General features: G+C 35.1%; 1 protein-coding gene and 1 long non-coding RNA gene across 22 annotated transcripts in view; one reads left to right on the forward strand and one right to left on the reverse strand.

Moving 5' to 3' along the window:
- The window catches only part of DLG2 (discs large MAGUK scaffold protein 2), a 1,975,849-nt gene that overhangs the window by 826,811 nt on the left and 1,122,451 nt on the right, over positions 1-26,587 (reverse strand). The gene's annotated exons all lie outside the window — the stretch shown is intronic.
- Positions 19,948-25,517, forward strand: LOC140615584 (uncharacterized). The gene is made up of 4 exons (XR_012016091.1): positions 19,948-20,095; positions 21,524-21,543; positions 22,187-22,219; positions 24,910-25,517. It is a non-coding gene; the product is annotated as an uncharacterized lncRNA (long non-coding RNA).

Consider the following 26,587-nt stretch of genomic DNA (forward strand, 5'->3'; position numbering starts at 1 on the left):
ACTAATAATTATTGGAGCCAAATCCTTTCTACCTGAAACAACATCTCTGCTCCCAGTTTCTTGTTTATATAATATATTTACCTTTCTGTTACTCATATTTATTACAGATTACCACACATGGTTTGTGACCAGAATGTACCCTTCTTGGTTGTTAAACACATTGATGCAGAACCTTTCTTTGGGTATAACCTAATTAATTAAATCTTGTTCAGTGACTTGTTTGTGATTATTTTCATAATTGCTATTTAATACAAACTTGACCCATTTCCCTTTTAAATAAAGTTTCTGTACTACATTGATGTCTCCATTTTCTCAATGCAATAAAATATCAATTAAATATAAGGTAGAAAAAGAAACAGTCATGTTAATGAATGCTTTCACAAAGTATTAATTCTAAGTTTGCTTAAAGTGCCATTTATCTTTTCTTTGGATGCTAAGAAAATCACTCCTATGAGCTTTAATTCTCTCTCTCATTCTTATTAGCATGAGTTAAAAAACAAATCACTATTTGACTGTTTCATTATCCATTATTAATCCTTTGCTGAGTAAAAGAGATTAAGAACAGGCTTGTTATTTATCTCAACCCAATTTTTATGGATGAAGGGGAGGAGTGCTGGGGAACTAAAATATTAGAAAAAATTAGGAAAATCATTACTGAAATTTAGGATCACAATGACCTTAAAGGATAACATGAATGAATAACATTAATAATGATATAGGACTTAAAGAACTGGGAAATTTAATTTTGAATGTTTACCAAATTAAGAACTATCCTTAAGGCTCCTGCGTGCTCAGTTGGTTAAGAGTTTGACTCTTGATTTTGGCTCAGGTCATGATCTCAGAGTAGTGGGATCAAGCCCCATTTTGCACTTTCACTGTGGAGACTGCCTGCTTAAGATTCTTTCTCTCTCCCTCTGCTCCTCCCCTCCCCTCTAAAACAATAAAGTACTACTCTTATGAAAATATGAAGATATTTACTTATATCCCAGAAAATGGCATAAAAAGCAAACTTTTTATGAACCAGAAGAATACTAATAAAAATGTAGTCAATATTCTTGACCATTTATATTTCTTCTTATAAAAATAATCAGAAGAATTCCATCATAAAAGACACAAACCTAAAACAAAATAAGTCAAAACTCATTGGATAGCAAATGGAGGCACTAAGGTAGAAACCATTTACTATGATTATTGGTAATTACATGGAAAAAATAAACATTTATCCTCTCTTCCATACAAATTCAAGTTCAGAGACACCTAATAACCCTCATTTGTAAGGAAAATTCTTTTTGAAAAATTTTCATCTATAAATATGAAGAAAATGACAGAATTAGAAAATCACCAATTGGCAATATCTGTTAAAAAAAATAAAAACTAACTAAAGAAGGTAACAATCATCAATAGATAGTAAAAGTAATAGGCAAAAGGTTAACAAGGAACTTCACAAAGGGTCTGACTGATAAAACCTGCAATACTGACCAATTTCAGCATCACTAAAATTATTATTGCCAGACATGTATGTGCCTTTTGGAGTAATCCATATAAAGTACACAACACAGCTTATGAAATATCCATACCAACCACACTGAATCCAAACATAATCCAGCTTTTATATCTATTTTCACATCATAAGGAAACAATTCTACAAGATAACTGATTTAATTTTCAATGAGTCTTTGGAATTAAAAAAACAAAAAGGGTGACTATTCTAGATTAAAGGAAATTTAAAACAAAAACAAAAAAGCAAATGGCAAGATGCATCTTATTTAGGTCCAGATTTGAGCAAACCAACTTAAAATGATATTTTCAAAACATTAAGGGACATTAGAATATAAACCAATTATTGAATGATAGTAAAGATTTATTGGTAAGTTTCTAGGTAATTATATAGAAAATAACTTTATTTGTAGCATTACATACACTGGTTTGTGAGGTAGGATAACAAAACAGTATAGCTTTAAATACTATAGTAAGTTTGACAAAATGACGTTTGTCCATCTATGGGATAGGTATATAAGAGCTTATTATATATTCTCTGCTATTTTATCTATTTTTGTACATCACAAAAGTGAAAGCTTTTATAATAAAAGTTTTAAAATATAGGGCAAAAACTTAAATATTTTATAATAGGTTAGATATATGTTTTACATATCTTACATTTATAATGTTATGTTATATAATACATTAAGTAATTTATATATAAATATTTAATGTATAAATTTTATATGCATATTATATATATGAATATTTTAAATGTATACCTAATCTGAATGGAGGTTATAGAAAATTCTCAGAAGCTAAAAATAAATCCAGTGGTAGAAGTACTGAAGACATTGGTTTCCTTGGGAACATTTGTCATTCCCAAATGTCTAAATAGTTCCTTTTAATGAAATCATAGAACAGGAGACATACTCTAAAGTTCAAACAGATGAGGAGTCAGAACAAAGATTTATGTATCAAACTGAGGGTCCAAATCCTCATTTCTTCAATGACAGGGTCTACTAGGAAAATAACTACCAACTGTTATAAATATTTGTGTTACTTCAAAATTTAGCTGTAGAACCCCAGAATCCCCAGTGGGACTATATTTGGAAATGGGCATTTTAAGGAATTAATTAAGGTTAAATAAGGTCATGAGGGTGAGACGTTAATCTATGATTAGTGTCCTGAGAAGGAAGGATGCCAAAGGGCTAGCTTCTCACCAGGCATATGCACCAAAGAAGGGCGATGTGAGAGCCTAGCAAAATACAGCTATCTATAAACCATAGAAAAGGCTTTCACCAGAAACTGAATTTGTTGACACTTTGATCTTCAACTTCCCAGCCTCCAGAACTGTGAGAAAATAAATGTGCTATTTAAACCACCCAATCTATGGCATTTTGTTACAGCCACACAAGCAGACTAATAAACCCATAAGAAAAGGTGGTGAGGATGTTTATAAATCTTGACTTTGACAATGAATAAGCCGGAAAAAAATCTAATGAGCATTTATAATCACAACTTTACCCTTTTCTCAGATTTTGGGTTCAAATTTACACTGCTTAACTGGTCCAGAAAAGCACCAATCTAAGTATATAAGATGGTTCCTCAAATGTCAGGAAGGAAAAAACACACGTTCTGTCTTTAGGAAATCACCTTCAGTCTAGGAATTCCACAGATAAATCTCCATAAAAAATGAACTCAAAATTTAAGAAAACAATAAAACCAATCATAATATTTTCAAGGAAATAACTCATCATGATTGAGAGCCAGCACAAGAAAACAGAGTAGAATATTCCCAAACACTTTAAACTATAAGATAAATAATGTATAATAACTAGGTTTTAATGTGCTCAAAGCCATAAAAGAAAAAGTCAAAGGTATGTGTTCATAAAAAGAGCAAGCAGATCCAAAGAACCAAATAAAATTTCCAGACATAAAAAAGAAATTTAAAATAAATAGAGAATAAACAAATTATACTCAGCTGAATAGGTAGGGTATTAGGAAATGGAAAACAGACCTGAGAAAGTTTTCTCAGAGGATAGCACAGAAGATAAAAAGATGAGAAATAAGATAAAGAAGTTAAGAAATGGAGGCTAGAAGAAAATGTTCCAGCATATGGAACCCCAGGCAGCCAAAAAAAGCAACTTTGAGAAAATTTAAAAAGAGACCACAATGTTGGACAGACACAGCTCTCAGGCAGGAGGTGGCAAAGAAAGAATGGGCTGACCTTGAGGCCTTACTTCTTCCCTTATCTGGGAACTTTGTGTAGAATAGAATCTGTATGACCATTCAAAGCATCTTGCTAGTACTCTCTTTTTTTTTTTTTTTTTTAAGATTCTATTTATTTACTTTTTTGAGAGAAAGAGAGAAAACAGAGGGAGAATGAAAGGGAGAAGCAGGTTCCCCGCTGAGCCAAGAGCTGGAAGTCGGGCTCAATCCCAGGAGCCTGAGATCATGACCTAAACCTAAGGCAGACACTTAGCTGAGTGGGCCACCCAGATACCCCTTGCCAGTACTCTTCTATTGGGAGTTTGAATAAAGGACAGGAGGGAGAAGAACATTATCCCAAAAAAGGTTGGCTCTGAATTTTTCAGAATTGAAATTCACAAGTCCACAGACTTAGGTAGCATGCTAAATCCCAGCAGGATTTATTAAAACAAACAACCCCCCCCCCCAAAAAAAAAAACAAAAACACTGAGACTCACCATAGTAAAGAACTCTAATGATAGTAGGTCTTAAAATCAGCTAGAGAGAAAAGACACATGACCTACAAAGTAACAGCATTTAATATGGAGTAAAATGGAAGCTATAAGAGGATGTAATTCTATCTTCAAATTGCACAGAAGAAAAAAAAAACAAACCTAGAATTTTATACCATGCAAATACATGTTAGGAAAAAGGATTAGAAAAATTTTTTCTTCAGAGAAACAAAGCAGAGATACTCTAGCCAGCAATCCCTTACTAAAAACTTGAAAATATACTCTCAAGGAAGACTGTAAGTAAACAAAAAGGAAAGGTCTGCTCTACAAGAAATAATAGAGTATAATACTTAATAATTTTGATCTGATTGACATACACAAAGCACCACACCCATCAGCTGGAGAATGTAATTTTCAACTACACATGGAACATTTATAAACATTTACCCCACACAGTAAGCCATAAATCAGGCCTTAACAAATGTCAAAGAATCAGAACCATAAAAGAAATGTTGTTGATTATGAAATAACTTGATGTTATGAAAAAAGAAATAATTTTGAAGACACATATATTTGGAAATGTTAAAATCACATTTCTAAATAACTTAGGAGTTAAAGAAGACAGCTGAGGGGCATCTGAGTGACTCAGTTAAGTGTCCAATCTCAGGGTCTTGAGTTCAAGCTCCATGTGTGGTGCCTACTTTAAAAAAATTAATAAAAGACAGCTGAATAGCCATAAGTCTAATACATACCAAAATGTGTGGAATGGTGATAAAATGATTGAAATGGAAAAATTTAGAACCTTAAGTATGCATATTATGAAGAAAAAAATCTGAAAAATCAGTAAGTATTCAAATTAAGAAGTTAAAAAAAAAAACCCATAAATTTAGGAAGAAGAAAATTTTGAAAAGAACCAATTAGTAAAAAGGAAAAAAATATATATACAATAAAGAGGATTTAAAAAGCCAATTTTTGTTTTTTTCAAAACAAATACAATGGATGGAATTCTGGAAATATCATTTAAGAAAGAGAAAAAGAAGACCCTAACATGATTTCAGAGGCCACATTTATATAATATTCAATAGAAATGATGTATTCAGAGACTGTGATCCTGGGAATCTGATTCACATGGACAATACAATATTAATAGTGTCCCTTCAAGTTATGCAAAAGGTAAATATTGGAAACGTATAATTATACAGTAAGAGGAATGGAAAAGGGCATAAGTTTAGATGTAGCAAAAAAACCTGAAAAAATATCAAAATATAGCACTTTGGAAAAAGTTCTCCCCAAAACATTTGAAAATCTAAAGGGAATAGACACATTTCTTGAAAATCATAATTTCTTAGACTAGACTCAAAAACAAACAGAAAGCCTGAACAATCCTATAACCATTCAGGATAACAAATTTAAAAAAAAATTAAAAATAATCCTGTGAGGAAAACACTAGGCTCACACAGTTTTGAAGATAAGGTCTGTCAACTAACCAAGAAAGGAAAAATTTGAAACCTAGAGGAACACTTCTACAGAGTAAAAAAATAGGTACACTCACCAACTCAATTTTGAGACTAATATATACTAAAATTATGCAATCTCACTGCAATCACAGATGTTAAAACCCTTACCAAAATTTTAACAGACTGAATCTAGCTGTATACATACGTCTTCATTTTAAGATAGAAATTCATCATGACCAACTTGGCTTTATTCCAGGAATGCAAATTGGGTTTAATATTAGAAATCTATTAACGTGATTCAACCCATTAATATTAAGATACGTTTATACTTCATGACGATTTAGCGATGATAAAATAAGACATTATGTAAAACATCTAACAGAGTGTCTGACAGCTGAAAGAAGTGCAATAAACATTATTTTCCCCTTCCCTTCTAAAATGCTAATGAACCAGTGTATCATTTCTTTGGTTATAAACAACCAACTCTGACAAACTTAATCAGAAAAAAAAATGTATTGGAAGGATGTGGGAAAGCTCAGAGGATCAAAGAACCAGCCATGGAAAGGCAGCTCCTGCTGGAATGATTAAATGCCAACAACATTGAAAATGTCTGCACCTCCTAGGAGGCAACATCTGGCAGAAGGGGCAAGTTACAGCCCCTGGAATTCCCTTAGCTTCTGGAGTACGGGGACATGTATCTTGATTTACAGTCGTATCAAAATTGCCCTCAGTGGAAGAGAGGTGAAGTCCAAGAGGAAAATGGAATGCGATTAGGAAAAAAAAAAAAAGAACGCTGGGCAGACAAGAAATACAAAGACAAAAAGACAAGAAATATCTTCTCTAACTTGTTTAGCTAGAAGCAGTTGTGACGTGGAGCAGAACAAACAGGCACCCACAAATCAGCTTTTCTGCTAGAAATGAGTTTAACTTCCTTAATCTAGCTCCTTTTCACTGTATAGATGTCTATAAGGTGTCATTCTCTCTCCTCAGGCTAATCTTTTCTCAGTCTTAGAGATAGAGTAAGACCACCAGACAACTCTCAACAAACTCCTCTTAGAGATGGTCACACAGATATCAGGCCAATCTCTGCTGATGGGAATATTTTTCCAGCCACCTCCCCAATCCTGTGCCAGAATTTAATCTTTATTTATGGCTGATGGAAAAATGACCCAATATTACACCTTCACTTTAAAAATCAGACTGACACTAAAGTATCACAATGCCTTTTAAAATAGGACATCAAATGATAAAGTGTTATGAAGCTTCTGGTCTTCATCTACTCAGTCAAGGTAGGGGTCGGTTATCTATTGTCTACCCTGCACCTGGCTATAGGTCAGAGAATTCATCCTACAGATTTGGTTTTATCATAGCCACTTGCCTTTAAAGACCAATCTGGCTCTATGCAAAGGATTTAGCACATTTAGCATATTTTCAGAAACATCGGTGCTCTTTTATAACACCAGTAAAAATTAAGTCACATTTCACCTGAAAGAAAGCTACTGACTTTAAATACATATAAAAATACTCATAACCTCTCCGTTACCACTACTGTATACATATTGACACACAGGAGGGGACCACACCTCATAAATATTTCCTGTATCCAGACACTATACTACTGCCTAAATTGTCTGCCACATGACTCGTCTGCCACAAGCCTAACAGCATGTCATTTGTTCCCCTGCCTCTTATCTTACCATCTTCCCACCTGTTCTCCATCTTAGTGCATTTATGTCATGGACCTCAGACTGTGGTACTTCCTGCCTGGTTCTCATCCACTTTCCCCTCTGCTTTTGATGTACTCCATAACTCACAAAATGAGACCTTTTGTGATTTGGCCCTGACCCACTTGTCCAATCTTTCTTCACTCTTACACATCAGCAAAGCTGTTCTCTCAGTTTGGTTTATTAATTCCTACTTCTCATCTACATGGAAAATGCCACATCTCATCACAATGTCCACCTCCACTGAGAAGCCTTCCTGGCCCTCTAGACAGATTTTCTTCATCTCTGACAGAGTTAAGCTTAAGATGACCTCCCAAAATTCCTGCCTTCTGGTGTCTGTGCCTTCCTGTAATAGCCTGCCCTTGAATTTCAAGCAGAACAAGTGGTGATTGGTATCTAACTAACAGAATATGGTGAAAGTGATGGGGTATCGCTCTGTGGATTAGGTTACATTAAATGACAAAGATGATGGCATATTATGCCCAGTATTGCCTAATATTATATAAGACTCTGCCTTACAAGACTAGAGAGAGAGATTCTTATGCTGGCCTTGAAGAAGCAAACAACCATGTTATAATGCCTCTGGAGAAGGCTAGGTGGCAGAAAGCTGCAGGTGGCCCCCAACACCTGAGCTGGCTTCCACCCACCGCCAATAAGAAGTTGGGTTCCTCAGTGGATTATAGCCAATGACACCCTGAAACAGAGAATCCTGCTAAGCTGTGGTTGGTCTCTGGACCAATGGAAACTGCGAGGGAATAAAGCTGTATTGTTTGAAACTACTAAATCTGCGGTGATCACACAGCAACGAAAAAGAATACATTGGCAACTCAAGATACTTCTCATTGGGGTCCTGCTGCACTTTTCACATACTTCCCTCAAGAAACTTAATTTTTTATACTCAAATAAACTGTTCCCCAAGAGATAAAAAAATTAAGATCACTTAGTATCTTTTTAATTTTCCATCTCCAGCATCTACCATAGGTATATGGTAAAAATAAATAATTAAAAGGACCAAGGTAAAAACATACAACTGGAATACTAGATACACTATTGATAACATTTTGTTATTGGTTGTACAGTTTCCTTACAGTCCTAATAATCCATGACCCTGGCTCTTAAAAAATTGAATATGGAAAAACTTGAATAGGTCTATTTTTTGTGAACTGTTTATTATGTACTTGGTGCTGACCTAAATAGATTTGGAAAATGCAGTTGAATTAAGATCCTTTTGTAATTTATCTGTCCTTTATATGGAAACTGACTGCAGGCTCTCCTATTAGAAGGATAACAAAGGAGATTCTAAGATTGGATTGGATGTATCTGAAGTCCTTCCAGTTCTCAGCTTCCATGAATACTTAAAACTGAAATTTGGAAATCACTTTTTTTTTGTGGCAGGCTAAAGAATTATAGTCAGTGACATGTATCTGCATTTTAAAAAGTATAAACACATACACATACACGTACGAGCACTACGTCCTAAATGTATTCTCATGAACCTTGAGTTACTACATACATCCCTTTAAATAAAGTGTCCATAAGACCTAGTGCACACAGCTCCAGTGAAAGTTAAATACCTAACTGGGTGCTGATCTGGAGTTCTGCAGTGCTGCAAGGACTTCAAGCGCCACAAGGTGGCAGAGTGCTGGCACAGTGTTGCTAATTCACAAGAATTCAAAACAGGAATTTGTTATACATTCAAAGGCAGTTTTAATTGAGACTTTGGATTCTTCCATCTGTTCCCATTGTGCCAGGTGCAGAGATTGGATGGAGGAACTGAGAAGTATATTTGGAGGCTCTTGGAAAGGGATATGACAGGATATAAAATCATGTATATTTAAAGAAAAACTATTCATGGCTACAACTCCCAAATTGCATGTGACCCCAAAATTACCACAGCCCATCCCCATCATTGCTTTTTCCAATTACTCCTGTAACATTCACCCTCCCACACATAAACTGGCCCCAAATCACAAATACATTACTCCTACTTAAAGCCCTTAATCAACTAAAGCATCAATAATTATTTAATCTCTTAATAGGGTTTTAAAAATGAAAGATGAATACTCTTGTATTTCTTATCCTACATTGCCACAGGCCACAGCCACAAGTGAATTTTATTTCAGTGCTATGAAAGGGGTGGGACTTTTTCTCATTCCTCAAGATTAGTCCTCTGAAATCTTTATTATGTGACACACTTCCACTAAATTTATTTCTTTTCCTTCTGAAAAGTGGTCTTCTCCAGGATTCACGAACTCTTTGATAGTATCCAAACTGGGATGTTCTATAAGTTCCTCTTTCTATAGATATTTAGAGAACTTTCACATCAGAATCAGCCAACCAAACAGTATGTAGAAAGTATATGGTACCTTTTTTGGGGAAACAGTAGACAAGTCTAAGAGAGCAATGACTTCCTTGTGTCTTCTGTAACCACTCCATCTCCATGGCCCAGACAGTGCCTGGCACACCAGAGACATTAAAAAAATCCTGATCAAATAATAAACTCTATATGAATACTTATCAAACTGAAATAATTGTGTACCTTAAGTCCACAAAAGCCCACAATTGTGACCAGCACATTGCAGTTGCTCTGTAAACGTTCATTGAATAAACAATGAACAGACCTACATACCCTCATAAATGTGGTTCCTGTTTAAGAAGTTAATATAGAAGCTCAATCACTACAAATGTATTTATTTGTTTTTATTGAATAATCCTTGTGTTTGACATTGAGTCACCCCTCAAAAAGTTGATGCCTATTCCCAAGGGGTTAACTGTGTCAGAGATAAAACACAGGAGGTAGCACGATCAAGTCAGAGCAGCTTATTGCTACAACCGATTAAGGGATTATTTTACATTTATTTGTATTGTGTTTAAAGTAATATATGCAAATACATGTATTTAAATTTTCATACAAACTGTTTAGAAAAATCTAGAATCTTCCATAACAACTTATTCTTCCTTAACTACTGATATTCTTCTAGGAATTTAACTGGTTTCACTTCAAAGTCTTTTTTAGGTTGTCTCTGGACTACTATGTAATATCAGTATACCTCTAATTTTTATTGTCAATTTTATTATCTATTCACTTCCTTATATCAAAGATGAGGATGTAAGCCACTTACACTTCTCTTCTACTCCCATTTCTCCTACAGATGTTTGATATGTATATTATTACTTTACTCCTTCTATGTTATCTCTGTTAACTAAATAATTTCTTAAAAGCATATTTCTTATTTCATCACTTTTCAATGTTTTCTAAATCCCATGCTTTGTAAGATGTCAATATTAGCCATTTTTCTTCTTTCAACACTCTGTCTCAACACCCTAACTTAAACTTTTGCTTCTACCTTTTCAAAACAGTTGGATATTTTTGTTTTGTCATGCAACCATAGTAATGCCTTCTATATTTTGTTATAGGTTAGCTATAAAGGTTGAAAAGCAATAAATTGCTTTTATATTGCAATTATTCTGTAAACATTGTTCAGTGGCAAGTCAAATAATGTGTTAGCACTATGTGTCTCTGTGTGTATATACATATTTTTTCTATACAGATCCAATGTCATGAGTCTTCAATAACTCATGAGAAAATGTTCCTCACATTAAGATCAAATAGATTTTTCCCCCTCACATACCATTCATTTATAAAAATGCAACAGATCTGTTTTATATTTGTACTGTCCTGTATAGTTTGCTTAGTAGGTGGCCTATGAAATACAGTCTTTTTTCAGGACCTCACTCCTAACTGCCTTTGTCTTTTTCTTACAATATTTGCATTTATATACTTTCAGTTACTTAAAGACTTGTGACTACATAATATATTCTACCAAGTCACTGGTTCTGTAAGTTTCTGTCAGAAGCTTCTGAACTTTTTTTTTCTTTTTTCTTTATCTAAACTGCTCCCCAGGCAATTTGTACATGTGTCATTTTGAGACTTCCCACCACTATCCTTTCCTTACTCTTGACTTGACATCACTGTTTCCTGTATCTGTGGCTTTCTCTTTCTGGATTTACCCCCTCAATGAATACAATCTCATGACATTTCCACTGCAAGTGTGTATGTGATATAAACTTTCGAAGAGATCATACTATTAGAAATATATTTGATCTGTTTTCATACTTGATTGGCAGTTTGGCTAGTTAGAGAAGTTTCAATTAAAAGAAATTTCTCTCAGAATTGTGAAAGCATTGCTCTATCATATTCCACACAGTGGAACTCATTAAATATTAGGTGAATTAACAAATGCCCACAAACTTCCTTTCACTTTTAGACATTAATTTGTACTTGTGACATTTGATCAATCTATATGGTTACATGTCTTGGAAAATCTAGAGGTTAAAAATGAACATTAGTGTAATCAATTTGAAATTATCCTGCCCTATGCATGGGGTAGGATGCCACAAATACATCTCAGCCCAGCTGATTCTAAACCACCAGGACAGATTTGTCTGGTTACCACTTCTCATTCGCAAGTAAAAAGAGGGTTGGGAAATCACGAATGAATATTTCCCAAGTCAATTTAAATTCATGTTAACACCAAGAATACCAATAACTTTGCCCAAATTGATCAGCTTTTTAAAATTAATAACTTTCTTAAAACAATCTGTTCTCCCTAATATAAGTATAGAGAAAACTCCAGATGGAGTTTTCATTGATAGAGCAAGGGAAGGAAGATGGAGGACTGGAAACCCATATGCTTTTTAAACTGCAGTTACTTTGGAGGAAAATATACTACACACAATATAAAGCAACAAAATCATCTACAATAAAAACTGAATGTTTTATAAAACATCATATACTAATTTTAGTGTGATTAATAGGAAGAATATAATTACAGGGAAGTGATTGTATACAGGGCCATCACCAATATATATAATTTATTTAAAAAACTTAGCACTACATTATCTTCTAATTAAAATAAATATTAAGCTATTTAACAAGTATAAGTTAATAAAAATGAATTGTGAATTACTTTATGAGCCCCAACTTTACAGAAGACAGTGTATTTGAAATATACACATACTGTCTTACTTGGAAACTTACAACAAGTTTGTAGACTGCAAATGATCTTTATTTTATAAATCTAGATACTAAGGCTTAACTCAGAAAGTCTAAGTTACATGCTTAAAGTCACACAAGTAATATAAAATAATTAGGTTCCTAATGTTCCTTTTGTAAGTTCCATGCCTCTGCACTTACCACACTGCTTTTAACTTTATGCCATCCCATATCAACAATCACAGGTTTGCTAAAATACATTCCTATAGATGAAACCTTAAATTTCTAGCTCTTCTTTCCTCTAAGGAAGCCAAATCATTTTGAATACATGATTAAAATTATCCTCATCACATATGGATCAGTTCAAACACTATGATCTCCAATCCAACTTGAGAGTTGCCAGTCTTGCCTAGATAAAAAAAGAAAATAATAATAATACAATATATATATATATATTTTTTAAAATACAATATGTATTGAAAGTTTACTATATGACAGGTGCTGCTCATTTAATCCTCCCAGCTATCTTATGAAGCAAGCATTACTGCTATCTCCATTTTTATAATTAGAACTGTAATTTCTTTGGAGTTTTTATTTGAAGATGATTATATTGCACAGTACATCTATGTTATTATTCAGATAACTGAATTTGTAAAAGCATGATTAAATGGAACAAATATATCCATATAATAATTTCATCATGATTAAGCGGAACCAAGTTGCCTAACCACAATGAACTCTGAGGACTAGAACGCCTGGGTGGCTTAGCGGTTGAACATCTACCTTTGGCTCAGGGCATGATCCCGGAGTCCCAGGATCGAGTCCCATATTGGGCTACCTGCATGGAGCCCTCTGCCTCTCTCTCTGTGTGTCTCTCTGTGTGTGTCTCTCATGAATAAGTAAATAGAATCTTTAAAAACATAAAATATTTTTAAAATTTTTAAAAATGAACTCTGAGGACTGAAAAATAAATACCAAACCAGACTCAGAACATTCAAGTCAACTGAGCTATAAAGAAGTCCCAATTTAACATCATAAATACTAGCTCTAATATAGAGTTTAAAATGTTTAATTGTTTAAAGAATATAACCACAATGTGAAAAGTTCCGGGAACAGTGTAAAAGAAAAAAAAAACATAATGTAACCAATTATCATATCACTATGACCTTTTTGGAATTTTCTTCAAGTTAAAAGCTTAATTATAATATTTCCATTCCTGGTTCTGGATTGTTAATTTCTCTCTCACTTTAAAAAAAAATTCATTCTACCTTCTCATTTCGTTTTTTTTCCTACAATACTCAGTACTTTGAATCTAGAATGCTTTCTCTTTTTTTTTAACTTGAGAATTCAATCAAGGTTGAAAACACATACAGATTTAATATACAGCATTTTATTCCATTTGACTTAGATTTTTCACTTCTTCAAACTTTCATTTTAAATACTGTTAGAACTCTAGTATAATTAATTTCTTCAGATAAGAAAAGTAAATATGAAAATCAGTAAGTGACTATCTGTTGGCTAATTGAATTTAAATTAAAAAAAAAAGAAAATCAGTAAGTGAGCTTTACAGAGTACAGTGTTTACTTTCTCAAACTCTAAATTTTGCTAGGTTTTTTTTGGTCTTGTTTTGTCTTTTTTAACAATGAGTCATTTTGCTATAACTATGGACCTAATGAACATCTTTTCCAACAAACCTGCATTACCTTGCAAATGACTGGACATAAAAATAAAGTGGAAGTAGTTTCCAAATACAAGAACTGCATTCTTAGTTTAGCATCATCATTATGTGCATCAAAAGAAAACTGTCAAAACTGTAATGAAAATCTCATGAAAAGCATCTTAATCCCAATAATACTTTAGTGATAACTTTCCTCAATCCATCTGAGAGCTGAAAAGTTTTGTTCTTAGTCTAAGATTTCACTGTCAGTATAAAATTGAGTATATTCTTAAAACAATGCATTTTCTATATCTATTCAATATAGAAACATTTAAATACTGAAAAGTTTGCATAATATAGGAAGTACGAGTTATTATTTGCAAATTTCTATGCAAGTCCAAGTAAATCTGAGCTGGTATGATGCTATGACTCTATTTTTAGGTTATATGAACATTTCCAGCTGTACATAAAACTCCTTCTTGAGATATTCTCATTTACACCCAAAAATGTAAAAGTTCAACTAAGAAACTGGTTATAAAAAAAAAAAAAGAAATACTCCAGTCTCTCCATAAGAAAATAAATAGGCAGCTATGATCAATGTTTTGCTTTAACTAGCATCTTTGACAGAGAAGAGCATCTAAGACATGGCAGGTCCTCTGCTAGGTGTGGTATGGCATGCAAAAGAGAAAGAAAAGACCCTATCTCTATTCCATGAAGGTCCAAAATGCCATGGAGATCAAATGTCAGAATTACATTTGCATGCCAGATTATGATTTTCGATCTACAATATTCTTTCACCTTGCCTACATCTCAAGTATCTTTTCATCATTTAACTCACAAGACAAAGGATAAGTATTACCCAACACCAATTCAAGCTACAGTTGCAGTTCTTCAGAGTTTGCTCTTCTACTCTCTGCTGGAGCCTCAATACCATGAGACAGGCTGGTTGACTGTGCAATTGCAGTCCTGCCAGCATTCCCATTACAAGGCTCTCTGAAGCCAGTTCCAAGGTAATCATCATTAGTGTCGAAGTGCTCTCTTCTTCTTTTCTAGCAAAAATATCTCATTTGTTTCTTGGAGTTAATGCCACCCCCTTGAGCAACTCCTTACTACTGCTATTACAGCTAGGACAAATTTTTTTTCTAATCTCATTTTTCTCAAATTCACTAAAAATAGTTTGGATTTTTTGTGCTACGTTCCTTTACCATTCAGCCCTTTCAGCTAAGAAAGACTGTAAGGCAGATTTGTGATTTGCACATCTCTTATAGCTGGTACTCTTAGATGTCTTCACTGACCCCATCTGAGAGATTTAGAACCCAGCTACCCTAACTCGCAACTCTCAACCAGAAATAACTGTGAGTCAGAAAAATTACTTTCCTCTCATGCTCTACGTCTTGCTTGTCAGTCCACTTATGTTACACTTTTCTATCCTGCCATGGTCAAACACGGCATCATAAGAGAAATCATGCACAGGGGACATATAATGAAAAATAGCTTTGATGACAAACATATGTTTAATTTTCCCTACAGAGATACAGAATCCCAATAGTAACAGGCCCTGGGAGTGAAGTACCATAAATATAGCTTGGATGGGCATGTCATTAATTCCTGAAAGAGGCTATAGATCTTCTCAGGTGAATGAAACTAAATCTTTAAAAACTATCAATTCCAAAGCACCCATCCAAACAAGAACACATCTTTTCTATTTCTAGTAATTTGCCAAGCTGCCTAGAGGGGGAAAACTAAAAGTGTGGTCTAATAATAAGAGGATACCTCCCACTATGTTTTGCTTTGCTCTCTCTCTCTCTCTCTCTGTGTGTGTGTGTGTGCGTGTGTGTGTGTGTGTGTGTGTGTAGAGAGAGAGGGTAGGGAGGATGAGTGGGAGGGCTGTTTCCCTAAAAGATGAGTAACGGTAAAGAGGATAGCTACTCCTTTTTAAATTTACATCTACTTAATTTATTTAAAGTTAAAATGTATACATTATAGATTATAACTATTTCAATACTCTGTGTTTCCAGAAAGGTCATAGTTTAAAGAACCTGTCCTTCATACTAGAAAGAGTAGAAAAGGAAAGAAAACTTCACAAGACAAGTGTGTGATTTGAGATCAAGAAGAAAGGAAAGGAGGAAGGAGAAAAAGGTAATTGATGGATGTCAGGGACCAGGAGTAGAAATATGCAGAAGCAACTTGCTTTGTTATTACAGAAATCACTAATAATAGTCCAATAAATAAAGCCATTCTTGCTTCTGCTTATGTGGATCCCTTTTTATGCTAACTACATAATGAATCCTGGATGCCACTTTTAGACTCTCAGGGATTCCACTTTTCTCCCTGAAATATTTAGTTCGGGACAATTTGTTTGCCTTTGCTAAAGGATGTGCTTTAATTTCCATGGCTTTCACATAGACTAGGTTATTGCTTGTAAAAGCCTTTGTGAAAGAATGCATCAGCACCCTACTTACATTTTATTTTCTGCAGAGTATTAGAAAGCACTGCAGGCATCTCCATGGCTAACGTTGCTGGAAGGAGTCATTTCGTAAGAGCCTACTAACACTGCTGAGCTTTCCTCAGTAAAGCCCAGTACAAATAGTATTTCATTGTACATTATTTGTTTGTCACTGAAAATTTGTAATCTGATTAAGTGTTAAACAGGATTTCAGGACTTGGGCACAGTTTTGTAAAGCATAAACAAATGTGAAATTACTAGCAAGAAAGAGAGACAGACTGACTGACTTTTGTTTTACTCCCGTTGTTCCACTGAAACTCCACAAAAAACCTGTCCCAAAATAATAATAAAATGCTGGATTTAGATTTTCTAAACATGTGATATAAATAAAACATATTACATTATATGTATTGTTTTATATCCTCCATGTCCTTAATATTTTCTGTTCCTTAATAATGAGTTTCGTTTATACTGGGACAAAATATAAAGAAATTTAGAGTTGATTTATATTCATATTATCCCTTGCAGCTTAAGCATGACGATATCTTGTTTTCATTTTTTATCTCTCAAAGTTTCCAAGACAACTGGATTATGGTCCAGAAAAATTTCACACATCTCCTTCATCTAAATCAGTTAAATCAATGTGAAAACAACCAACATTTTATTTTTTTTAAAGATTTTTTTTGAAAGAAAGAGAGAGCACAAGCTGAGTGAGGGGCAGAGGGAGAAACCCCGCAGAGCAGGGAGCCAGAACTGGGGCTCAATCCCAGGCCCCTGGGTTCATGATCTGAGCAGAAGGCAGATGCTTAACTGACTGAGCCACCCAGGTACCCCAATAACCAATATTTTAAAATACTACTGTTTTGAATAAACATCTAGCCTTCATCGATAGAAATAAACTTCTACTTCATCATTCCCACATTACAGAAATGAAGCCAGCTTTTGAAGGAATATCATATTTACCCAAAAAACACTGTTAAATGATGAAGATTATGTATGGGCTCACTTTGAATGCATGAGGTAACAACTTGCAAACAATCATGTCTTGGCACGTCATAGTTAAAAATGCTAAAAACAGCTATTCCAACTTGATTATGAGTTAGCAGTGTCATATAGGTATAGCTCCATATGAATATTCAGTGTGATACATTGTTTTTAATAATGTCTAAGTGGTACAATCATCCTTGGATGCCATATGCACTATTGCATAATCCATCCCAGTTACAAAGGAATGCTTCCCTAGATGTTTAACGAATTATATGAGTTACTTTTCTGTAGCCTCACCACCCAATGCTCTGATTAAGCAGCACACTCTAAGAAAGATTAAAATCAAGCTGTTAGAGAAAAAAATCAAGAATCCTATGGTAATGCAATTTAGTGCATCATGAATTTGTCCTAATACAGTACCAACCAGGAATTACTTTGAATATAGGCACTATTTAGTTGCAGGCTATAAAATATAACAGCTACCACCATTTATTGAGTCCCTACTCCATGCTGGACACTGTACTGGTAACTATCTTCTAAATGTTAGTGTGGGCAGGCTTAAATGCCAGACAAGAACATCTAGAACTGAGTCTGTAGGCAGTTGGCAACCTTTAAAAAAATTTTAGGGGGTCAGGAAAAAATGCATTCATTCTGAGGACAGAGAGAAAGATGAATCTGACAGCATTGCACATAGACAGTTAAGAGACCCAAAGATCAGCAGCAAAGGGACTGTCAGATGGTAAACAGGAAGGGCCTACATGAGGGCCATGCTGATGGAATGCAAGGCCAGGGTTGGAAATGAGAAGCATCAGGATAAATTAGAGAGTCTGTTGAAAACCTAGAGGTAGTGAGAAGGGAAAGCAAAAGCTGAAGCTGAAATTCTACTTTGGGGAATTTACTTCATAAATCCATTTGCACTCATGTGAAGGGATAGGTTTGCGTTTGTCAGGAAGCAGTAGGTTATGCTGTAGTAACCACAAACTTTGGCAACTAACATGATGACACTTTTTACCCCAGTCACAACAGAGTCAGGTGTTATTGGGGCAGCTCTCTCCATCTTGTAACCACATCATCTGGAACACATGATTTCCAAGGGGTCTTTACAGGAGGAGAAAGTATAGGAGGGTTACACAAAAGAGGTTATATATATATATTTTTTATTGAAATTCGATTTGCCAGCATATAGCATATCACCCAGTGCTCATCCCATCAAGTACCCCCTCAGTGCCCATCACCCAGTCACCCCATCCCCCCATCAACCTCCCCTTCCACTACCCCTGTTCTTTTCCCAGAGTTAGGAGTCTCTCATGGTTTGTCACTCTAATTTTTCCCACTCATTTTCCCTCCTTCCACCTATAATCCCTTTCATTATTTTTTATATTCTCCATATGAGTGAAACCATATAATGATTGTCCTTCTCTGACTGACTTCACTCAGCATAATACCCTCCAGTTCCATCTACGTCGAAAGAAATGGTGGGTATTCATCGTTTCTAATGGCTGAGTAATATTCCATTGTATATATAGACCACATCTTCTTTTTTTTATTGGTAGGTCAAATTAGTCATAAAATGAGCTTTATTTCAATTTAAATACTGCTGATAATATGTGAATTATATGAACAAGCATGTACATAGTAGCTAATTCAAAGGAATTTGTTTTTCATATTTAAAAAGTTCCTTGAAACAGGTTTTAGATGAGATCTTACATTTATGACAAGGGCTTTAGAAAATATTCTATTATTTCCTATTCAGCAACAATAAATCATGAAATGTTAGGCATAGACTTGGTTTGGAAAGGCAATGAGAGAATGAATACCACTGTTACATTATTACGCCTTCACGTGACACTTTCCCATACATTTGCATGATACTTCATAGTTAGCCAAATTCCTTCACATGGAGATTCTCATTTTAGCCAGACAAAATCCTCTGGGGTAGGCAGTGCAAGGACCCTTCAGAGCCAACCACAGAGCCCCAGTGTTCTCTGTGACAGAAATGCTCTGGGCAACAATGGGTCCCAGTGAATTAGTCTGTGGAGTCACCTCTGGGAAGCCTGAGTCCTCCCTCAGTCAGGCTTCTGACAACCCCCCACCATTGGTACCCTATTCTCTTCTCTGGCTACTTCACTCCATCCTGTATTCTAGGCTTGCCCTGACTTTATTCCTGATCACACTTTACCTAAATTGTCTAAAAATGCTTCATTTTCTATGATATCACAGCTTAGACCACATCTTCTTTATCTATTCATCTTTTGATGGACACCTAGGCTCCTTCCTCAGTTTGGCTATTGTGGACATTCCTGCTATAAACATTGGGGTGCAGGTGTCCCAGCTTTTCACTGCATCTGTATCTTTGGAGTAAATCCCCAGTAGTGCAATTGATGGGTCATAGGGTAGCTCTATTTTTAACTCTTTGAGAAATCTCCACACTATTTTCCAGAATGGCTGGAATTTAGAACACACATTTACTCAGTGAGCGCTGATGTCACTAAGTATCCTTATAAGAGCAAAAGATTAGAACTCATCAGTCGAGTACTAGTTAATAAATGAGGTTATATCCATGTGGTGGGAATCTCTAAAAAACAAATGCTGATAGGGAAAGAGCTTGAAGATAAATCATTAAGAAAAAAAATTCAAGTGCAGACAAGTATGTATATTATGTTGCCTTTTTTTGTGGAAAGGAACAAATCTTAAATATTTGAATTACAATGAAAGTCTAAAAGGATCCCCAAGAAACCAATGACAATGGTACACATTTCAGGTGACGGGGTTGAATCAGCCTAGTTTTAGTTTTATCTAAAAATAAGGCAGCCTAGTTTTATTTTTACCCAAAACCCAACTCAAACAAATGGTTTTGGTGTTTTCTCTTTTCAACAACCAGGGTTTGCATTATATTTTAACAAGGAATATCGAGCAGCACATCTCTTACCATAACCTAATATTTAATGAATTCAAACATAATTGCAAGGTAACTACCTCCAAGACAAATCTAGGGTTTCAGCATGCCAGCAGAGATATGAATTTGAATACTTTCTAAACATTTAATAGTTACACTACAGCTGATTTGTATTCTGAGACTTCTTAATGGAGGGCAAACAAAACGAGATGCTGATTATTTTTCCTTGAATTGTTTCTTCCTAAAAACCCAATTTATATTTAGCTTGGGATTTCCTGTTAATGCTTTAAAAAAAAAAGTCAAAGCAGCTGTTTGCTGTTTATGATTTGTGTGCTAGAATTTGACTCACCACGGGTACTAGACTTTGCCTGCTAAGAGAGGACAGAGATAACCTTAAGTGCCACCTAAATAGGTTTTTCATTTCATGAGAATCCCAGGGTGTTTCTGGAAATGAAGAAAACAACCCTATGGAGCCAGTTATCTTGTCTGAATCTGTTTCCCCTCTTTCTAAAAAGGGATTGGGCGTCTACCTAACAGGGTCTTCGTGAAGAAATCAATGATGAGATATAGATCTGTCAGAGATGGGTACATTGGTGAATACTAAATGCCATTCCCCCCCCCCCCCACCCTGCCCAGGAAGCTTTCTTTGATGTCTTGAATGAGACTAGGACCTCCTGTTTACCTAGTCCATCGCACTATGTGCCTCTTCTTCCAATATTTAGATGTTTGTTTTTTCTCTCCCCTACTAGCGTGCAGTGCCTTGCAAACTACAGCATTCCATATATCTACTGCAGGCCTGTAGCTCAGTAATTCATTACTGAACCAAATGAGTGACTATAAGCATTCTTGATCCTCCCTCCGATTCATTTTCCCCATGGTTAGCACTAACATTCTAAGAGAAGAACATTTATGAGATTAAGTTAGCCAATGGTTGTGGAGGAGCAGCTAATATTTGTCTTTTAGGTTGGCCATGGCATGCTTTGCCGATTATACATATCCTATTAAAAAGGATGTGATTTGTACTGAGCTCAAATAAACTTTGGTCTACTCTTGAAATAATAAAGTACTTGCAAACAAGTATCAAATACTTAGGATGTGCCAGACATTGTTTTAGGCATTTACACTTAATCCTCTCAACAAGCCTGTGGAGTTGATTCTGTTATTGCTCTCATTTTACAGATGAGGAAACTGAGAAACAGGTAAGATATCTGGCCCAAGCTTATACAGCTACTGTTGGCAGAGCGAGGACACTGATTTGGGCAGGCGGGGTCCAAAGGCCACATTCTTAGCCCCTCTGCTATCTTTAACATGGCACAAATGCATTTAAAAACATGCAAAGTAATTGCCTATTAAGTTAACTTGAAAGTGGATATTTTTAAATGATAGTGTTGGTGAAATAGAAAGATTTTGGTAATGACATATTCTGATGGCACTACAAAATAACAAAAAGATTTTGGTAAACAACTTAAGAATACGTGGGAGGTAACGTGAACCTTGTAAGAAAACGGCCTAGAAATCAGACGAGTTGGTTTTGAACCATTATTATTAAGGATGCTAAAAATACTAATATCGCTGACCCACTGATTTCCATTCTGAAGTCTGCTCTAGAGAAGTAGTACAAAACACAGGGAAACACCTAGCAAACATCATTTACGTATGTATTTGTCTATCTTTTAACAATTCTTATTAGAAGATACATGTGGAAAAGTATATAAAACATATATATGTACAGTGTAAAGAAAATTATACAGGGCCACTCCCCAAATAGTCCCCTTTCTGACTGCTGATGGGGAACTGCTACCCTGACTTCTGTAATAATTTTGTCCTTGTTTTCCTTTACAGGTTTTACCAGCCTGAATCCTTTGTCAATATAGTGTAGGTTTATCTATTTTGAACCATATAGAAACAGAATCACACAAAGTATATTATTCGGTGACTCGCATATTCCTCTTACCATTGTATTGTGAGATGCAGCTATGTGGTTTTCTGTAGTAATAATTTATGAACATGTAATAAGTGACAAATTTGGCTTTCTAGTTGTATTCTTTTTTTTTTATTTATTTATTTTTTTTTTTACTTATGATAGTCAGAGAGAGAGAGAGAGGCAGAGACATAGGCAGAGGGAGAAGCAGGCTCCATGTACCGGGAACCTGATGTGGGATTCGATCCCAGGTCTCCAGGATCGTGCCCTGGGCCAAAGGCAGGCGACAAACCGCTGCACCACCCAGGGATCCCTCTAGTTGTATTCTTATGTTGGCTTTTGTCCCATCCCACTTGTTTTGTCTTTTATTCTCTTTTTTCCTTCTTTTGGATTGATTTTTTAAATTATGTGATTATTATTTCCATTTTTTTTGTGGTTACCTTTGAAATTATAACACGCACACTTATCAAAGTCAATACTTTTACTCTTCTACAAATATATTATTAATCTATGCATGTTGTTAATGTATTATTATTTAAGATATTTTGACTATCTTACTGTTTAGTCCTATATGCATTATTGTTTTATAAAATGTATATTCATTCAGATTAATTCACATATATGGCACTTTGTTCTTCTTTTGGCAGCTTCTATTTTCCATCTTGGATCACTTTCCTTCTGCCTAGGAGGCATGTTTTAGAAAGTTCTTTAGTGAGGGTCTGCTGGCGACAAACTCTACCAGGTTTTGTTTTTCAAAATGTCTTTATTTAGTCCTCATATTTTAAAGAAAAAAATTCTAGAATGAGAATTATTTTCTCAACATATGTTGAGATATACATTGCCCCTCCTCCTCAGCTAGTATTGATATATCCCTTTGTGTCTGGTTGTCTGTATCTCCACCACATCATACCGGCTGTGGACTTCTAAAAACCTGTTTGGGATTCGTGAATCTCCTTGAAACTGTATATTTGTATATTTTATCAATACTAGAAACTTCTTGGTCATTTCCCTCTTCAAATATTGCCTCTGCCACATTCTGCAAACCCTCTCTTTCTGCAGCTCCTATCAGACACTTATCAACCCTTCTTACCTGCCTGTAATATGTCTCAGCTTTCCTGTCCTCCCTATCTCTTTGTGTCTGCACTCTGTGTAATGTATTTTGAGTGATCTCCTAGTTCTCTCATGGTCTCTTCAGCTTTGATGAATCTGCCCTTACACTTCTCAACCTCATTTTTAATTTTCATTTTATTGAAGTTCTCTTTAAGTGCTTTTTTTTTCTTTTAAATCTTCTAGGACAGTTGTTTGTTTGTTTAATAGTTTCCTGTACTATTTACTCAAACTTGTCTATAATTAAACAAGAAGGATGGCTATTTTACAGTTTATATCTTATAATTCCAATCTGCATTCTTTATTGGTCAGTTTCAAAGTTTCACTTCACCTGGTTCAACAAAAGCAGAAGTGGCTTTAGGTAACACCAGCCCTCCCCATCTCTGCCTAGGTTCCAGTTTGATAACTCTATTATCTTGCTAGTTGCCTGGCACTTTTAGAAATTTTGTTTGTGTGTGTGTGTGTTTAAATACTATACCCAACGTTTTTAGTTGTGGTCAGAGGGAGAGATGGTCCAAATAAAATAATCCAGCATATTACCAGAAACAAAAATTTTTGTTGTGAATTGTTTAATCATTCAACTACTCTAGGCAGTACATTAGACAAGATAATCTTTTGTATGGCCTTCTACCATAATGTTTATAGAATCATGATGAGGCATCAAACGAGAGGGCTAATAAAAAACAGACTGTTCTAATATGAGTATTTGGACCTAGAAATTAAGAGACCTGAGTTATTGTTGTCGTTCTTGTTGTTGTTGTTTTGGCCATTGGCATTCAGCTATATGATGTTAGCCACATACTTAGTTTACATATTGATTTAATTTTCCCACTTATAAACCAGAATGAAAATATGTTTTACTTACTGCTCCACTCCCCTACACCGCCTGCCATAAATAAAATTATCTCAGCTAAGTGAAGAGTTCCCAGAAAGGGCTTTGAAGATACTCTATAAATTCAGAGTGTTAGATTTACATGAGCTAAATACTTTATAGTTGGTTTTCATTGCGAAAACGAGAAACATTACCAGCAAAAGTCCTTAAGCATATCTTATCAGAGGAGGTTCTCAGACACTTTAGAATAAGTAAATTCTTTCTTTCTTTCTTTCTTTCTTTCTTTCTTTCTTTCTTTCTTTCTTTCTTTCTTTCTTTCTTTTTCTCTCTCTCTCTTTCTTTCTTTCTTTCTTTCTTTCTTTCTTTCCTTTCCTTTTCTCCCTCCCTTCCTTCCTTCCTTCCTTCCTTCCTTCCTTCCTTCCTTCCTTCCTTCCTTCCTCCCTTTCTTGTCTAAACATAAGGAAAGAAACAATCTGTACCAGATGACACAATTGCTTTCCTGCATGGGCACAGGCTGAGAAACCTTTTACTTAATTGTGATAAATTCACTTGAGCCTTAGACTTCATATTTTACTTGTTTTGCAAATGTCTGTGATTTATGTGCATACATCAAGGAGAAAGCACATTTCACAGAAATTAGAGAGACAAAAACCTCAGTACGCCATTCTGCCTAAGAGGTACAAGTGGGCCTCCTCTCTGTTACAGATGAGAAGAGAGAGTTGGCAAAAACAAGCTTTCTGGTGAGTCATCCTCATGCCACTGGGGAGACAGGCATCACATTCCAATGGACTGGGCAGCTATCACCCCCACCTCCACAAGATGAAAAATCTATAAAGTTCTTCAGACTACCATAACCAAGGATGTTTCTCTCCTCACCAAATTCCTTTATTTTGTGACTTGCAGAACTCCTTTTTTGAGAATGGCTTGTAGTTTCGATGAAAGAAAATGTCCTCAATGTAAGGAACTAGATGAGGTCTAATTGTAGATGTCATCTGTATTAATATCCTTCACACTATCTTTACTAATCATACAAATAAATACTATCATTCATTGACTACTTCCTATGCTACATACGTTATCTCATTTATCATCACAGTATCCTTATTTTTAGGTACCATAGTTCACAAAAAATGAATGAGAAAATTCAAGAATAAGAAAAAAAGACCTCAAAGAAAGCCAAAGCCTAGCAAAACATAAAGGAAAATTTGAACTAAGGTGTATATGACTCCATAGTCCTTGCTTTTTAACTGCTGGATATATAACCTCTTTTTATTAAAGCTTCTTGGGGCAGATTTCTTTTTGAAACAGGAAAAACGAATGGGAATTATATTGATCATTTGTAAAATAATCACTTCATTATAAATTATGAAATTCTGTTTGAACACTGCTCTGTGTTCACTAAATTGTTTCCTTTTTTTTTTTTTTTTCCTGGACCCACATTTCCCAGCCTTGCTTGCAGTTAGATTGGCAACATTGACTGTGTTCTTCCCAAAAGAATGTGGGCAGGGAAGATGTGGGATGAGTACAGGCCTTGTCATGAAACTTCTTATACAACTTTCCAAGCCCTCTATTTTTTTCTATTATTTTACAATCTTGGAGGTCAAATGATGAAAGTGGCAGTGACAAAGGTAGAAGGAGCAGAGCTCTACGGCCCAGAGCCCAATCACCAACTTCAGGAGTCACTGATATGAAAGTGATAGGCCTTTATTACACGAAGTCACTGTTGCTTGCTATAGTAGTTAACCTACATCACCTTGTATACTACCTTTTAACCATGGGAAAATATATTCAATAAAGTCACTAATGTTATGCTGACATTTTCCATTTCTTTTCTACTTTTAAGGACTCAGGCTTATTATTGGATTTTACAAGTTGTAATAACCACTAGTCTAGTTTAGAAAAAAATGCTTTTGTCATTTGGTGTAAATTAACAATGGTTCTGTTTTCATCTGGGACAAATGAACCATAATTTGCTTTAATGCAAAAATCAATTATACATGAATTCTTTCTTCACAATGCTTTATTTTTGTAACAGTGAATTCCATCTAGGGAAAAATAGACTATGGGAATCTGTAATCCTGCTACTTAAAATGGTTCCGGTCTGAAAGATTTTCTCCTACTGCTGCTACAGTTCTTTTAACCAGATGATACACAGAGCTTTGGTGACATAACAAGAACTGAAGAGGATCTAACTGTGCTGGGGTAATTGCAGTGGATTCACCAGATCACCTGTAGAGGGAGCGTTAGCCAAGTATTATGCCTGAAAGCTTTTTAAAAGGAATCAGAGGTATGGAGAACAAGGAAGTAAGCAGAGGACAAAAGGGTCAAGGAATAAGGAAAAGAGGAAATAGATACTATACAGGGGTACTATAAGGAAACAAGA

The sequence above is a fragment of the Canis lupus genome, chromosome 23, assembly GCF_048164855.1.
Source record: "Canis lupus baileyi chromosome 23, mCanLup2.hap1, whole genome shotgun sequence".
Taxonomy (NCBI): domain Eukaryota; kingdom Metazoa; phylum Chordata; class Mammalia; order Carnivora; family Canidae; genus Canis; species Canis lupus.